Source organism: Lissotriton helveticus, chromosome 1_2, assembly GCF_964261635.1.
Source record: "Lissotriton helveticus chromosome 1_2, aLisHel1.1, whole genome shotgun sequence".
NCBI lineage: Eukaryota > Metazoa > Chordata > Amphibia > Caudata > Salamandridae > Lissotriton > Lissotriton helveticus.
This window is the reverse complement of record NC_136058.1, coordinates 327,656,510-327,674,517: the sequence shown is the minus strand read 5'-3', so window position 1 is coordinate 327,674,517 and position 18,008 is coordinate 327,656,510. Positions and strand designations below refer to the sequence as shown.

General features: G+C 37.7%; 7 non-coding genes across 7 annotated transcripts; all 7 read right to left on the bottom strand.

Moving 5' to 3' along the window:
- Positions 1–6,510: 6,510 nt before the first annotated feature.
- Positions 6,511–6,582, bottom strand: TRNAC-GCA (transfer RNA cysteine (anticodon GCA)). The gene has a single exon. It is a non-coding gene; the product is annotated as a tRNA-Cys (tRNA).
- A 2,092-nt stretch (positions 6,583–8,674) lies between these two features.
- Positions 8,675–8,746, bottom strand: TRNAC-GCA (transfer RNA cysteine (anticodon GCA)). The gene has a single exon. It is a non-coding gene; the product is annotated as a tRNA-Cys (tRNA).
- Positions 8,747–9,756: 1,010 nt separating this feature from the next.
- TRNAC-GCA (transfer RNA cysteine (anticodon GCA)) lies at positions 9,757–9,828 on the bottom strand. Its single transcript has one exon. It is a non-coding gene; the product is annotated as a tRNA-Cys (tRNA).
- A 2,092-nt stretch (positions 9,829–11,920) lies between these two features.
- On the bottom strand, positions 11,921–11,992 carry TRNAC-GCA (transfer RNA cysteine (anticodon GCA)). The gene has a single exon. It is a non-coding gene; the product is annotated as a tRNA-Cys (tRNA).
- Positions 11,993–15,174: 3,182 nt separating this feature from the next.
- Positions 15,175–15,246, bottom strand: TRNAC-GCA (transfer RNA cysteine (anticodon GCA)). The gene has a single exon. It is a non-coding gene; the product is annotated as a tRNA-Cys (tRNA).
- Positions 15,247–16,256: 1,010 nt separating this feature from the next.
- On the bottom strand, positions 16,257–16,328 carry TRNAC-GCA (transfer RNA cysteine (anticodon GCA)). The gene has a single exon. It is a non-coding gene; the product is annotated as a tRNA-Cys (tRNA).
- A 1,014-nt stretch (positions 16,329–17,342) lies between these two features.
- Positions 17,343–17,414, bottom strand: TRNAC-GCA (transfer RNA cysteine (anticodon GCA)). The gene has a single exon. It is a non-coding gene; the product is annotated as a tRNA-Cys (tRNA).
- Positions 17,415–18,008: the final 594 nt, after the last annotated feature.

Here is an 18,008-nt window from a genome sequence, read left to right as displayed (position 1 = left end):
ATTATGTGTAGTTAATGCACATGCAGCTGTTTCCATACTCAGGGAAATTAATTCTTTTTCCTGACACTGGTTCACATTTTCATTATTTAAACAGCAGGGACAGTTAATTTCTTCATGTTCAAATGTTGAATTTAAAACACTAAGCTGTTTCTCTTTTTCAGGGCCTGTGTTGTTATGTTCTCCCATGTTCTCTATATTTTTAATCACTGCTGCTTCCTCATAGCAGGTTTGAAAAATCCCATTTTCAAATATATTTATTTTATCCTGGGCTGCAGAAGTTGTAAATACCATTTTTCCCTTACCTTTTAGTGCTTGGGGTAATTTCTGTTCACTAATCTGTGAATTCTTAGTTTCTGAAATAAACCTTTCCATAATCACCTTTTCTGCAGCTCTTTCAACCTTTTCAGTAGGGACCATATTAATTGGGACAGTCATAATTTTTCTAGGCACTATCTGTACATCTGCAGTTTGCAATTCTTGGACTGAATCAGTCATATTTAAAGCAGTAACACCTGGAGGTATCATTGTCAGTACTGAATCAACAGGTAATGGGTCAATATACAATGTCTGCACAGTTCTCTCAGTCTGTATTTCCCTCTGTTCAACAGAAGCAGTAGCCCCTATAGTATTTACTGGTGCACTATTTTCAGTCTTTTTCATGGGAACCACATAAAGTGGTGGACACTCAGTTATCAATGCATCCATTATTTCATCCCCTGAATCATTATTTATTTGAAGCTCTTTGTCAGCATTAATTCCCTTCTCCTGTATATGGTGCTTTACCTTTTTATCCTCACTTGCTTTCTCTCTTGCTGTCTTTTCCCACAGGCTTAAGGCCTCAAATTGTGCAGCTTTAGATGGTGTCTTTATTTCACATAAGACTTCCCTTAATTTGTCAATTACTTGCAATTAAAAAGTACCATTATTTGGAAACCTCAAAGCACCCTCTTTTTCAGTAATCTTGCACCATTGTTGAACCCACATACATGTGTTTTGTCCCAAACTGGTAGACATAAAATGCACAGGTGTTCCTTCAGGAGCATCACCAATAAAAAATGAATTTTTCACTTTACCTCCTAACAGCTTCTTTAAACCTTCAAACAGTTTCATTTTTGCAATAGTTCAATGCAATTTCTTTTCTCCAAAGCTGTCAGTCTCAATTTTAGTCAGTTTTACTCCTACCACTGACCCTCCACAAATCTTACTGCAATATTTCTCTTAATCAATAACTCTGTTAGTAACAACATAAATACATTCGCTACTCTGTCTGTTGTGCTAAATAAAGGATAGATTATATTCACTGCGAGTAACACATTCCGCTTACCCTTCACAAAGTAAGACTTTCCGTTTACTCTTCAAACACTACAGGTAAATCCCTTCCGCTTACCTTTCACTCAAGCTCAGAAGAACCTGCTACTCCTTTGGACTTATCCTTCAGGATATATCTTAGTCCAAAGTTTCACCAGCGAACACTTTTGCTGTCTATCAAGCTCAGAAGAACCTGCTACTCCTTTAGTGTGACCCTTTCTAGGTGATATCAGACCAAAGTTTCACCAGCGAACTCTTTGCTATCAATCATTGACACAGAAAATAGTCCCTAATTTAACACTGCCAGCCCTCCTTAGCTTCTCAGTGTTATTCCAACAGACGAGTAACCTCAGTGCAGTGTGGCTTCCATTTACCACCCGCTATTCCTTCCCGGGACTCCACAGGTGTGCATACCTGCGTGTTCCAGACAACATAGAACAAGACACTAACTTAACATGAAGAGTTAAAACATGTAATCAATAACCAAAAAAGTATGTCCTATGAAATTACCAATATAATCAATAACACCATCAATTCAAAATGAGCAAAATGTCACCAACAGTAAAAAATCCTTACTATTTTCAACACTTCAAAAATACATGCTAGCATATTAACAACATTTCACAACCCTATTGATACTCACACCACTTCTTGCATCACCTGCCAGTACTGCTTTGCCAGTCTTCAGGTTCTGAGCATTGGAGTCAGGAATCAGGACTTGGACATTTATCTAACTTGGGCAATTATTTTATTTCCCTCTTAAGGTCAATGATCCATTAGTTGAGTAGTTGATGGTGAAATCAATAATTACTAATCACCAAACTAATCAATAATGACCATCCTCTGCTTACCAAAAACTGATGGAGAGCGGTAATTTCTTCTGGTAGTTTCTCAATGCAAAACCCTCATGCTACCTCTAATTTACCGCTCAAAAGGTGTTGGGCCCTTCACACCATGTATTACCTTCAGGAGACTTTAAAAATCATGAACAGTAAAAACTGCAATCATTATTCAAGCCAATAAAGAGAGTTGTTGAGTATTTTAAAGGGTTTTATTTTCTAATCAAAAGTTAAGTTTTTCTCTGACCCTTTATTCATTAGTAAAATATCAATCAGGTTACAGAATTTGGAAAACAGGAAAAATATCAATAATACAGAACACATTACAGTCTGCATATAAGCATTACATGTAGTTATGAAAATGTGGCGCAAAAGTCTTAAAGAGTTTCTAAGAAAAATAGTCTTGCAAGGCTAATCAATAATTAAATAGTTTGCAAAAAATCTCCCATTAAGAAAAATAAATGCATAAGTCAAATAAATCTTTTCAGACCTAATTATTTAGTCAAAACATAAACTTAAAGTTTAGCATCTAATCCTATCCTGATCCACTGCACTCTCTGGGCCTGATTCACAGAACTAACTTAAGACAAAATCCTAAATTTACTATCATTTTGGTATTCATAGAAGGCACTTACTCATTTTGGTATTCACAGAAGGCACTTACTCATTTCGGTATTCACAGAAGTTAGTAGTCCTAACTTTAGGACTCCTAAATGCCTTCTGTGAATACCGAAAGTCTTAAAATAAGGATTTTTCTCAATTTAGTAGTAGTAAAGTTAGGACTCCTAACTTTAGGACTCCTAAATGCCTTTTGTTTATACCAAAAGTCTTAAAATTTGGATTTTTCTCAATTTAGTAGTAGTAAAGTTAGGACTCCTAACTTTAGGACTCCCAAATGCCTTCTGTGAATACCGAAAGTCTTTAAATTAGAACTTTTCTCAACTTTACTACTACTGAACTGAGAAAAATCAAAATTTTAAGACTTTCGGTATTCACAGAACACATTTAGGAGTCCTAAAGTTAGGACTCCTACCTTCTGTGAATACCGAAATGAGTAAGTGCCTTCTGTGAATACCAAAATGAGTAAGTGCCTTCTGTGAATAGCAAAATGGTAGTAAGTTTAGGATTTTGTCTTAAGTTAGTTCTGTGAATCGGGCCCTCTGTCTGTCTGTGTCTAAAGAGGAAAGCAGCCCGCCCTTCACAGGCCTCAAAGGAATGTGGCATGAAGTGCCAAGATATGACGTGGAAGCAAGAAACCTCCCCCTGACACTCCTCGGACGCAAGCCCGCCCTTCAGCAATCTCCTGGGACGTTTCTCGTACCTAACCCATAGAAGCCAGCTGAGCTGAGAAAAAGAAGAAGTGCCAGCCCCTATCCAGAGAGGACAGTATTTATACCATAATTATTGGCAGAGTACACAAAGATGTAACATTTTTCAGTAAAACCTTTACGTGATTGGTCAGTCATGATGCATGAGGTCACACTTCCCTGACTCATTCTAAAAAACCTGACTTCACTAGTCTTTACAAAAGAAGCATACATGAATAACTACATTTATAAACATTTGCAACATTTACTAGGAAAAATGTTTCAATCTAATTCATCCTTCCTTCCTTCTCAGCGTAGTCAGATGGACACTTTTAACTAACACTGGTACATTGGCAGAATCACAAGAATGTATAAAGTTCAAAGTGTCCTTGACTCCTTTAGGAAAGCTGGTACAGTCTGCGCATGCTCTCTTCTCTTTAATGCAAGCCATAGCCTTGCTGGATTCACAGGCAGCCATTTAATTGTAGGCCCCAAAAATAAAACAAACACAAAGATAATATTAATTTTATGTAAATCAGCCCATTATGTTTCCCTCCCTCATACTAATACCCCTTATAAATGTTTACCTAGCCAAGCTATTAGTGAAAAGCAGCTTTTCTATTATTGATGACAACATGCAAAATAAATGTGAAAATAGCATTTTCATGCTTTTAGTGTAACATTTAAAAGCACACACAGTTAATATAGCGCACACTGTTAATACAGCACACACAACAACATGCTTTAATGTTTTAGATAGCTTTTCATGCAAACAAGCATTTAGTCCCTTGTGTCGTGTTTGGTGCATTATTAATTCACACACATTATAAAAAGAGGTGTTATTAACTGAAAATGTTTATCAAAATATGCAACAAGTCAAAGTCTATTAAGACAGGAATAATACATCTAGATTACATGGATGAGCTGGGAAGAGAGAAACACATTCAATGAATCTTCAAAGGTAAAAAGGCCACTTTTTCTCTACATTGCAAAAAAACACATGTTAATTTAGCAAAAGCATTTTCAGACTGAAGTGAATAGGCCTCACTTTCATGTGCCATGTTTTTAACCTGCACCAAAATGTGCGTGGCAATTTAAATGCAGCCTGTCTGAAGTACAAAAAATAAAACAATGCATGACTGCAGATGAAATCTGCTCCATCAGTACATAGGACCAATGCCTCTACATACAATGATTGTTTTGAAACATTCTTAAATGGGAAGAGGTTTTTACGGGACACCTTATCATTTTAGGATTGGTTACCACAATCACTGAGATGGTGATGAAGTATGATTGTTTTGGGCCAAATTAAGGTGGAAAAACATTTCTACGTACCACTACAATTCGGTATTTGGAAGGTACACCCAAACACCCCTTTCGAATACCATCCATTTAATACATCAGAAAAAGCCATTTTGCGTTTGCAAATGGCCTGATTCTTCAGACCAGCCTTCTTGCAACTGCAATGATAGTTCGTACATCTTGCACGAAGGCAGAGCTTTTAAGGAGAAATTAAATAGTTCCTACGTTGCACAAAAATGAAGTGCTTCAAACAAACACATACTTTGCATGCACAGAGAAGAGGTGGAATATATGTAAGACTGAAGACACAGGTGAAATGAGAAATAGATTGACTGCTTTGCTGCCAAGTTTTATACACCATTTCTTCAGTGCAATACAAGAAAGCACCAAACAGTATAACAAAGTTGTCAATTGGTTTCATAGTCCATTCCCTTTGTTTAGTGCTGTGAAAGGAAGAGCCGAATTCCAAAATTGATCAATGATGTTCCAGAAATTTCCCAAAGGGAATACCAAGCCGAGTGTTAAAAACTGCATTTACTCACAGGTTTTGAGCAGGAATCACTGAAATGCTATTAAAGTGCAATATCCATGGGAACAATGACTCTGTCAAAGATGATCCGAATGGAATTGATGAAAAGTCCCAATTACAAACAACAGAATCAAAATAGGGTGAGGGGACACCAGGATTTGAACCAGGGACCTCTTGACCTGCAGTCAAATGCTCTACCACTGAGCTATATCCCCAGCTTTACAGTAAAATCAGAATGACAAAATATCAGTACATCATGAAAGAGTGAGAGGATCATACTAAGTTGTTCCGGAAAGTACAACCTTGAAACTGTGGAACAGGAGAAGTAGTCCTTAATATTATTTATTAAAGGAAAACTGGATCATTTAAAAAACAGATATTTGTTTAATTGTTATTTTATTTGAATAGGCAGTGGTACATAGGACCAATGCCTCTACATACAATGATTGTTTTGAAACATTCTTAAAGGGGAAGAGGTTTTTACGGGACACCTTATCATTTGAGGATTGGTTACCACAATCACTGAGATGGTGATGAAGTATGATTGTTTTGGGCCAAATTATGGTGGAAAAACATTTTTACGTACCACTACAATTCGGTATTTGGAAGGTACACCCAAACACCCCTTTCGAATACCTTCCATTTAATACATCAGAAAAAGCCATTTTGCGTTTCCAAATGGCCTGATTCTTCAGACCAGCCTTCTTGCAACTGCAATGATAGTTCGTACATCTTGCACGTAGGCAGAGCTTTTAAGGAGAAATTAAATAGTTCCTACGTTGCACAAAAATGAAGTGCTTCAAACAAACACATACTTTGAATGCACAGAGAAGAGGTGGAATATATGTAAGACTGAAGACACAGGTGAAATGAGAAATAGATTGACTGCTTCGCTGCCAAGTTTTATACGCCATTTCTTCAGTGCAATACAAGAAAGCACCAAACAGTATAACAAAGTTGTCAATTGGTTTCATAGTCCATTCCCTTTGTTTAGTGCTGTGAAAGGAAGAGCCCAATTCCAAAATTGATCAATGATGTTTCAGAAATTTCCCAAAGGGAATAACAAGCCGACTGTTAAAAACTGCATTCACTCACAGGTTTTGAGCAGGAAACACTGAAATGCTATTAAAGTGCAACATCCAAGGGAACACTGACTCTGTCAAAGATGATCCAAATAGAATTGATGAAAAGTCCCAATTACAAACAACAGAATCAAAATAGGGTGAGAGAACACCCGGATTTGAACCAGGGACCTCTTGATCTGCAGTCAAATGCTCTACCACTGAGCTATATCCCCAGCTTTTCAGTAAAATCAGAATGACAAAATATCAGTACATCAAGAAAGAGTGTGAGGATCATACTAAGTTGTGCCAGAAAGTACAACCTTGAAACTGTGGAACAGGAGAAGTAGTCCTTAATATTATTTATTTAAGGAAAACTGGATCATTTAAAAAACAGATATTTGGTTCATTGTTATTTTATTTGAATAGGCAGTGGTACATAGGACCAATGCCTCTACATACAATGATTGTTTTGAAACATTCTTAAAGGGGAAGAGGTTTTTACGGGACACCTTATCATTTGAGGATTGGTTACCACAATCACTGAGATGGTGATGAAGTATGATTGTTTTGGGCCAAATTATGGTGGAAAAACATTTCTACGTACCACTACAATTCGGTATTTGGAAGGTACACCCAAACACCCCTTTCGAATACCTTCCATTTAATACATCAGAAAAAGCCATTTTGCGTTTGCAAATGGCCTGACTCTTCAGACCAGCCTTCTTGATACTACAATGATAGTTCGTACATCTTGCACGTATGCAGAGCTTTTAAGGAGAAATTAAATAGTTCCTACGTTGCACAAAAATGAAGTGCTTCAAACAAACACATACTTTGCATGCACAGAGAAGAGGTGGAATATATGGAAGACTGAAGACACAGGTGAAATGAGAAATAGATTGACTGCTTCGCTGCCAAGTTTTATACGCCATTTCTTCAGTGCAATACAAGAAAGCACCAAACAGTATAACAAAGTTGTCAATTGGTTTCATAGTTCATTCCCTTTGTTTAGTGCTGTGAAAGGAAGAGCCGAATTCCAAAATTGATCAATGATGTTTCAGAAATTTCCCAAAGGGAATACCAAGCCGAGTGTTAAAAACTGCACTTACTCACAGGTTTTGAGAAGCAAACACTGCAATGCCATTAAAGCGCAATATCCAAGGGAACACTGACTCTGTCAAAGATGATCCAAATGGAATTGATGGAAAGTCCCAATTACAAACAACAGAATCAAAATAGGGTGAGGGGACACCAAGATTTGAACCAGGGACCTCTTGATCTGCAGTCAAATGCTCTACCACTGAGCTATATCCCCAGCTTTGCGCAACAATCAGAATGACAAAATATCAGTACATCATGAAAGAGTGAGAGGATCATACTAAGTTGTTCCGGAAAGTATAACCTTGAAACTGTGGAACAGGAGAAGTAGTCCTTAATATTATTTATTAAAGGAAAACTGGATCATTTAAAAAACAGATATTTGTTTCATTGTTATTTTATTTGAATAGGCAGTGGTACATAGGACCAATGCCTCTACATACAATGATTGTTTTGAAACATTCTTAAAGGGGAAGAGGTTTTTACGGGACACCTTATCATTTGAGGATTGGTTACCACAATCACTGAGATGGTGATGAAGTATGCTTGTTTTGGGCAAAATTATGGTGGAAAAACATTTCGACGTACCACTACAATTCGGTATTTGGAAGGTACACCCAAACACCCCTTTCGAATACCTTCCATTTAATACATCAGAAAAAGCCATTTTGCGTTTGCAAATGGCATGATTCTTCAGACCAGCCTTCTTGCAACTGCAATGATAGTTCGTACATCTTGCACGTAGGCAGGGCTTTTAAGGAGAAATTAAATAGTTCCTACGTTGCACAAAAATGAAGTGCTTCAAACAAACACATACTTTGCATGCACAGAGAAGAGGTGGTATATATGTAAGACTGAAGACTCAGGTGAAATGAGAAATAGATTGACTGCTTCGCTGCCAAGTTTTATACGCCATTTCTTCAGTGCAATACAAGAAAGCACCAAACAGTATACCAAAGTTGTCAATTGGTTTCATAGACCATTCCCTTTGTTTAGTGCTGTGAAAGGAAGAGCCGAATTCCAAAATTGATCAATGATGTTTCAGAAATTTCCCAAAGGGAATACCAAGCCGAGTGTTAAAAACTGCATTTACTCACAGGCTTTGAGCAGGAAACACTGAAATGCTATTAAAGTGCAATATCCAAGGGAACACTGACTCTGTCAAAGATGATCCAAATGGAATTGATGAAAAGTCCCAATTACAAACAACAGAAGCAAAATAGGGTGAGGGGACACCCGGATTTGAACCAGAGACCTCTTGATCTGCAGTCAAATGCTCTACCACTGAGCTATATCCCCAGCTTTTCAGTAAAATCAGAATGACAAAATATCAGTACATCATGAAAGAGTGAGAGGATCATACTAAGTTGTTCCGGAAAGTACAACCTTGAAACTGTGGAACAGGAGAAGTAGTCCTTAATATTATTTATTAAAGGAAAACTGGATCATTTAAAAAACAGATATTTGTTTCATTGTTATTTTATTTGAATAGGCAGTGGTACATAGGACCAATGCCTCTACATACAATGATTGTTTTGAAACATTCTTAAAGGGGAAGAGGTTTTTACGGGACACCTTATCATTTGAGGATTGGTTACCACAATCACTGAGATGGTGATGAAGTATGATTGTTTTGGGCCAAATTATGGTGGAAAAACATTTTTAAGTACCACTACAATTCGGTATTTGGAAGGTACACCCAAACACCCCTTTCGAATACCTTCCATTTAATACATCAGAAAAAGCCATTTTGCGTTTGCAAATGGCCTGATTCTTCAGACCAGCCTTCTTGCAACTGCAATGATAGTTCGTACATCTTGCACGTAGGCAGAGCTTTTAAGGAGAAATTAAATAGTTCCTACGTTGCACAAAAATGAAGTGCTTCAAACAAACACATACTTTGAATGCACAGAGAAGAGGTGGAATATATGTAAGACTGAAGACACAGGTGAAATGAGAAATAGATTGACTGCTTCGCTGCCAAGTTTTATACGCCATTTCTTCAGTGCAATACAAGAAAGCACCAAACAGTATAACAAAGTTGTCAATTGGTTTCATAGTCCATTCCCTTTGTTTAGTGGTGTGAAAGGAAGAGCCCAATTCCAAAATTGATCAATGATGTTTCAGAAATTTCCCAAAGGGAATAACAAGCCGACTGTTAAAAACTGCATTCACTCACAGGTTTTGAGCAGGAAACACTGAAATGCTATTAAAGTGCAACATCCAAGGGAACACTGACTCTGTCAAAGATGATCCAAATAGAATTGATGAAAAGTCCCAATTACAAACAACAGAATCAAAATAGGGTGAGAGAACACCCGGATTTGAACCAGGGACCTCTTGATCTGCAGTCAAATGCTCTACCACTGAGCTATATCCCCAGCTTTTCAGTAAAATCAGAATGACAAAATATCATTACATCAAGAAAGAGTGTGAGGATCATACTAAGTTGTGTCAGAAAGTACAACCTTGAAACTGTGGAACAGGAGAAGTAGTCCTTAATATTATTTATTTAAGGAAAACTGGATCATTTAAAAAACAGATATTTGGTTCATTGTTATTTTATTTGAATAGGCAGTGGTACATAGGACCAATGCCTCTACATACAATGATTGTTTTGAAACATTCTTAAAGGGGAAGAGGTTTTTACGGGACACCTTATCATTTGAGGATTGGTTACCACAATCACTGAGATGGTGATGAAGTATGATTGTTTTGGGCCAAATTATGGTGGAAAAACATTTCTACGTACCACTACAATTCGGTATTTGGAAGGTACACCCAAACACCCCTTTCGAATACCTTCCATTTAATACATCAGAAAAAGCCATTTTGCGTTTGCAAATGGCCTGATTCTTCAGACCAGCCTTCTTGCAACTACAATGATAGTTCGTACATCTTGCACGTATGCAGAGCTTTTAAGGAGAAATTAAATAGTTCCTACGTTGCACAAAAATGAAGTGCTTCAAACAAACACATACTTTGCATGCACAGAGAAGAGGTGGAATATATGGAAGACTGAAGACACAGGGGAAATGAGAAATAGATTGACTGCTTCGCTGCCAAGTTTTATACGCCATTTCTTCAGTGCAATACAAGAAAGCACCAAACAGTATAACAAAGTTGTCAATTGGTTTCATAGTTCATTCCCTTTGTTTAGTGCTGTGAAAGGAAGAGCCGAATTCCAAAATTGATCAATGATGTTTCAGAAATTTCCCAAAGGGAATACCAAGCCGAGTGTTAAAAACTGCACTTACTCACAGGTTTTGAGAAGCAAACACTGCAATGCCATTAAAGCGCAATATCCAAGGGAACACTGACTCTGTCAAAGATGATCCAAATGGAATTGATGGAAAGTCCCAATTACAAACAACAGAATCAAAATAGGGTGAGGGGACACCAAGATTTGAACCAGGGACCTCTTGATCTGCAGTCAAATGCTCTACCACTGAGCTATATCCCCAGCTTTGCGGAACAATCAGAATGACAAAATATCAGTACATCATGAAAGAGTGAGAGGATCATACTAAGTTGTTCCGGAAAGTATAACCTTGAAACTGTGGAACAGGAGAAGTAGTCCTTAATATTATTTATTAAAGGAAAACTGGATCATTTAAAAAACAGATATTTGTTTCATTGTTATTTTATTTGAATAGGCAGTGGTACATAGGACCAATGCCTCTACATACAATGATTGTTTTGAAACATTCTTAAAGGGGAAGAGGTTTTTACGGGACACCTTATCATTTGAGGATTGGTTACCACAATCACTGAGATGGTGATGAAGTATGATTGTTTTGGGCCAAATTATGGTGGAAAAACATTTCGACGTACCACTACAATTCGGTATTTGGAAGGTACACCCAAACACCCCTTTCGAATACCTTCCATTTAATACATCAGAAAAAGCCATTTTGCGTTTGCAAATGGCATGATTCTTCAGACCAGCCTTCTTGCAACTGCAATGATAGTTCGTACATCTTGCACGTAGGCAGGGCTTTTAAGGAGAAATTAAATAGTTCCTACGTTGCACAAAAATGAAGTGCTTCAAACAAACACATACTTTGCATGCACAGAGAAGAGGTGGTATATATGTAAGACTGAAGACTCAGGTGAAATGAGAAATAGATTGACTGCTTCGCTGCCAAGTTTTATACGCCATTTCTTCAGTGCAATACAAGAAAGCACCAAACAGTATACCAAAGTTGTCAATTGGTTTCATAGACCATTCCCTTTGTTTAGTGCTGTGAAAGGAAGAGCCGAATTCCAAAATTGATCAATGATGTTTCAGAAATTTCCCAAAGGGAATACCAAGCCGAGTGTTAAAAACTGCATTTACTCACAGGCTTTGAGCAGGAAACACTGAAATGCTATTAAAGTGCAATATCCAAGGGAACACTGACTCTGTCAAAGATGATCCAAATGGAATTGATGAAAAGTCCCAATTACAAACAACAGAAGCAAAATAGGGTGAGGGGACACCCGGATTTGAACCAGAGACCTCTTGATCTGCAGTCAAATGCTCTACCACTGAGCTATATCCCCAGCTTTTCAGTAAAATCAGAATGACAAAATATCAGTACATCATGAAAGAGTGTGAGGATCATACTAAGTTGTGCCAGAAAGTACAACCTTGAAACTGTGGAACAGGAGAAGTAGTCCTTAATATTATTTATTAAAGGAAAACTGGATCATTTAAAAAACAGATTCATTTGTTTCATTGTTAGTTTATTTGAATAGGCAGTGGTACATAGGACCAATGCCTCTACATACAATGATTGTTTTGAAACATTCTTAAAGGGGAAGAGGTTTTTACGGGACACCTTATCATTTGAGGATTGGTTACCACAATCACTGAGATGGTGATGAAGTATGATTGTTTTGGGCCAAATTATGGTAGAAAAACATTTCTACGTACCACTACAATTCGGTATTTGGAAGGCACACCCAAACACCCCTTTCGAATACCTTCCATTTAATACATCAGAAAAAGCCATTTTGCGTTTGCAAATGGCCTGATTCTTCAGACCAGCCTTCTTGCAACTGCAATGATAGTTCGTACATCTTGCACGTAGGCAGAGCTTTTAAGGAGAAATTAAATAGTTCCTACGTTGCACAAAAATGAAGTGCTTCAAACAAACACATACTTTGAATGCACAGAGAAGAGGTGGAATATATGTAAGACTGAAGACACAGGTGAAATGAGAAATAGATTGACTGCTTCGCTGCCAAGTTTTATACGCCATTTCTTCAGTGCAATACAAGAAAGCACCAAACAGTATAACAAAGTTGTCAATTGGTTTCATAGTCCATTCCCTTTCTTTAGTGCTGTGAAAGGAAGAGCCCAATTCCAAAATTGATCAATGATGTTTCAGAAATTTCCCAAAGGGAATAACAAGCCGACTGTTAAAAACTGCATTCACTCACAGGTTTTGAGCAGGAAACACTGAAATGCTATTGAAGTGCAATATCCAAGGGAACACTGACTCTGTCAAAGATGATCCAAATAGAATTGATGAAAAGTCCCAATTACAAACAACAGAATCAAAATAGGGTGAGAGGACACCCGGATTTGAACCAGGGACCTCTTGATCTGCAGTCAAATGCTCTACCACTGAGAATAAACCCCCAGCTTTTCAGTAAAATCATCATGACAAAATATCGGTACATCATGAAAGAGTGTGAGGATCATACTAAGTTGTGCCAGAAAGTACAACCTTGAAACTGTGGAACAGGAGAAGTAGTCCTTAATATTATTTATTAAAGGAAAACTGGATCATTTAAAAAACAGATTTATTTATTTCATTGTTATTTTATTTGAATAGGCAGTGGTACATAGGACCAATGCCTCTACATACAATGATTGTTTTGAAACATTCTTAAAGGGGAAGAAGTTTTTACGGGACACCTTATCATTTGAGGATTGGTTACCACAATCACTGAGATGGTGATGAAGTATGATTGTTTTGGGCCAAATTATGGTGGAAAAACATTTCTACGTACCACTACAATTCGGTATTTGGAAGGCACACCCAAACACCCCTTTCGAATACCTTCCATTTAATACATCAGAAAAAGCCATTTTGCGTTTGCAAATGGCCTGATTCTTCAGACCAGCCTTCTTGCAACTGCAATGATAGTTCGTACATCTTGCACGTAGGCAGACCTTTTAAGGTAAATTAAATAGTTCCTACGTTGCACAAAAATGAAGTGCTTCAAACAAACACATACTTTGCATGCACAGAGAAGAGGTGGAATATATGTAAGACTGAAGACACATGTGAAATGAGAAATAGATTGACTGCTTCGCTGCCAAGTTTTATACGCCATTTCTTCAGTGCAATACAAGAAAGCACCAAACAGTATAACAAAGTTGTCAATTGGTTTCATAGTCCATTCCCTTTGTTTAGTGCTGTGAAAGGAAGAGCCGAATTCCAAAATTGATCAATGATGTTTCAGAAATTTCCCAAAGGGAATACCAAGCCGAGTGTTAAAAACTGCATTTACTCACAGGTTTTGTGCAGGAATCACTGAAATGCTATTAAAGTGCAATATCCAAGGGAACACTGACTCTGTCAAAGATGATCCAAATGGAATTGATGAAAAGTCCCAAATACAAACAACAGAATCAAAATAGGGTGAGGGGACGCCCGGATTTGAACCAGGGACCTCTTGATCTGCAGTGAAATGCTCTACCACTGAGCTTTATCCCCAGCTTTTCAGTAACACTCAGAATGACAAAATATCAGTACATCATGAAAGAGTGTGAGGATCATACTAAGTTGTGCCAGAAAGTACAACCTTGAAACTGTGGAACAGGAGAAGTAGTCCTTAATATTATTTATTAAAGGAAAACTGGATCATTTAAAAAACAGATTTATTTGTTTCATTGTTAGTTTATTTGAATAGGCAGTGGTACATAGGACCAATGCCTCTACATACAATGATTGTTTTGAAACATTCTTAAAGGGGAAGAAGTTTTTACGGGACACCTTATCATTTGAGGATTGGTTACCACAATCACTGAGATGGTGATGAAGTATGATTGTTTTGGGCCAAATTATGGTGGAAAAACATTTCTACGTACCACTACAATTCTGTATTTGGAAGGTACACCCAAACACCCCTTTCGAATACCTTCCATTTAATACATCAGAAAAAGCCATTTTGCGTTTGCAAATGGCCTGATTCTTCAGACCAGCCTTCTTGCAACTGCAATGATAGTTTGTACATCTTGCACGTAGGCAGAGCTTTTAAGGAGAAATTAAATAGTTCCTACGTTGCACAAAAATGAAGTGCTTCAAACAAACACATACTTTGCATGCACAGAGAAGAGGTGGAATATATGTAAGACTGAAGACACAGGTGAAATGAGAAATAGATTGACTGCTTCGCTGCCAAGTTGTATCCGCCATTTCTTCAGTGCAATACAAGAAAGCACCAAACAGTATAACAAAGTTGTCAATTGGTTTCATAGTCCATTCCCTTTGTTTAGTGCTGTGAAAGGAAGAGCCAAATTCCAAAATTGATCAATGATGTTTCAGAAATTTCCCAAAGGGGAATACCAAGCTGAGTGTTAAAAACTGCATTTACTCACAGGTTTTGAGAAGCAAACACTGTAATGCCATTAAAGTGCAATATCCAAGGGAACACTGACTCTGTCAAAGATGATCCAAATGGAATTGATGGAAAGTCCCAATTACAAACAACAGAATCAAAATAGGGTGAGGGGACACCAGGATTTGAACCAGGGACCTCTTGAGCTGCAGTCAAATGCTCTACCACTGAGCTATATCCCCAGCTTTACAGTACAATCAGAATGATAAAATATCAATACATCATGAAAGAGTGAGAGGATCATACTAAGTTGTTCCGGAAGGTACAATCTTGAAACTGTGGAACAGGAGAAGTAGTCCTTAATATTATTTATTTAAGGAAAACTGGATCATTTAAAAAACAGATATTTGTTTCATTGTTATTTTATTTGAATAGGCAGTGGTACATAGGACCAATGCCTCTACATACAATGATTGTTTTGAAACATTCTTAAAGGGGAAGAGGTTTTTACGGGACACCTTATCATTTTAGGATTGGTTACCACAATCACTGAGATGGTGATGAAGTATGATTGTTTTGGGCCAAATTATGGTGGAAAAACATTTCTACGTACCACTACAATTCGGCATTTGGAAGGTACACCCAAACACCCCTTTCGAATACCATCCATTTAATACATCAGAAAAAGCCATTTTGCGTTTGCAAATGGCCTCATTCTTCAGACCAGCCTTCTTGCAACTGCAATGATAGTTCGTACATCTTGCACGAAGGCAGAGCTTTTAAGGAGAAATTAAATAGTTCCTACGTTGCACAAAAATGAAGTGCTTCAAACAAACACATACTTTGCATGCACAGAGAAGAGGTGGAATATATGTAAGACTGAAGACACAGGTGAAATGAGAAATAGATTGACTGCTTTGCTGGCAAGTTTTATACACCAGTTCTTCAGTGCAATACAAGAAAGCACCAAACAGTATAACAAAGTTGTCAATTGGTTTCATAGTCCATTCCCTTTGTTTAGTGCTGTGAAAGGAAGAGCCGAATTCCAAAATTGATCAATGATGTTCCAGAAATTTCCCAAAGGGAATACCAAGCCGAGTGTTAAAAACTGCATTTACTCACAGGTTTTGAGCAGGAATCACTGAAATGCTATTAAAGTGCAATATCCAAGGGAACACTGACTCTGTCAAAGATGATCCAAATAGAATTGATGAAAAGTCCCAATTACAAATAACAGAATCAAAATAGGGTGAGGGGACACCCGGATTTGAACCAGGGACCTCTTGATCTGCAGTCAAATGCTCTACCACTGAGCTATATCCCCTGCTTTTCAGTAAAACTCAGAATGACAAAATATCAGTACATCATGAAAGAGTGTGAGGATCATACTAAGTTGTGCCAGAAAGTACAACCTTGAAACTGTGGAACAGGAGAAGTAGTCCTTAATATTATTTATTAAAGGAATACTGGATCATTTAAAAAGCAGATTTATTTGTTTCATTGTTAGTTTATTTGAATAGGCAGTGGTACATAGGACCAATGCCTCTACATACAATGATTGTTTTGAAACATTCTTAAAGGGGAAGAAGTTTTTACGGGACACCTTATCATTTGAGGATTGGTTACCACAATCACTGAGATGGTGATGAAGTATGATTGTTTTGGGCCAAATTATGGTGGAAAAACATTTCTACGTACCACTACAATTCGGTATTTGGAAGGTACACCCAAACACCCCTTTCGAATACCTTCCATTTAATACATCAGAAAAAGCCATTTTGCGTTTGCAAATGGCCTGATTCTTCAGACCAGCCTTCTTGCAACTGCAATGATAGTTTGTACATCTTGCACGTAGGCAGAGCTTTTAAGGAGAAATTAAATAGTTCCTACGTTGCACAAAAATGAAGTGCTTCAAACAAACACATACTTTGCATGCACAGAGAAGAGGTGGAATATATGTAAGACTGAAGACACAGGTGAAATGAGAAATAGATTGACTGCTTCGCTGCCAAGTTGTATACGCCATTTCTTCAGTGCAATACAAGAAAGCACCAAACAGTATAACAAAGTTGTCAATTGGTTTCATAGTCCATTCCCTTTGTTTAGTGCTGTGAAAGGAAGAGCCAAATTCCAAAATTGATCAATGATGTTTCAGGAATTTCCCAAAGGGGAATACCAAGTTGAGTGTTAAAAACGGCATTTACTCACAGATTTTGAGAAGCAAACACTGTAATGCCATTTAAGTGCAATATCCAAGGGAACACTGACTCTGTCAAAGATGATCCAAATGGAATTGATGGAAAGTCCCAATTACAAACAACAGAATCAAAATAGGGTGAGGGGACACCAGGATTTGAACCAGGGACCTCTTGAACTGCAGTCAAATGCTCTACCACTGAGCTATATCCCCAGCTTTACAGTACAATCAGAATGATAAAATATCAGTACATCATGAAAGAGTGAGAGGATCATACTAAGTTGTTCCGGAAAGTACAATCTTGAAACTGTGGAACAGGAGAAGTAGTCCTTAACCCCTTCGCTGCTAGGCTTTTTTCCCTCCTGTGCTGAGGCTTTTTTTGGCGTTTTGGAGTAGTGCGCGCTTAGGCCCTTGTAACTTTTTGACCACATAAGGTATCCACGCCAAATTTGCGTCCTTTTCTTCCAACATCATGTGGATTCTAAAGGCGCCCAGGGTTTGTGGATTCCCTTGGAGGGGGCCCAGAAATTAACCAAAATATAGTGATTATTTTGTTTTTTTCAGAAAAATGGGGAAAACGGGCTGCAAATGAAAGCCTCTGGGTGTTTCCCTGAAAATGGTATCACAAAAAGGTTTGTGGGGCTGAAATCTCCATTTTCTCAGCTTTCAGGGAATGACAGACTTTTGTCAGAGAACCGAAATTTTTCACTCAGTTTTGGCATTTTTGTGGGACATAGCCTAGTTTTGCTATTTTTAGAGCTTTCCACCTCCTTCCAGTTAATGGTAGAAATGAGTTTGAAAGCAATA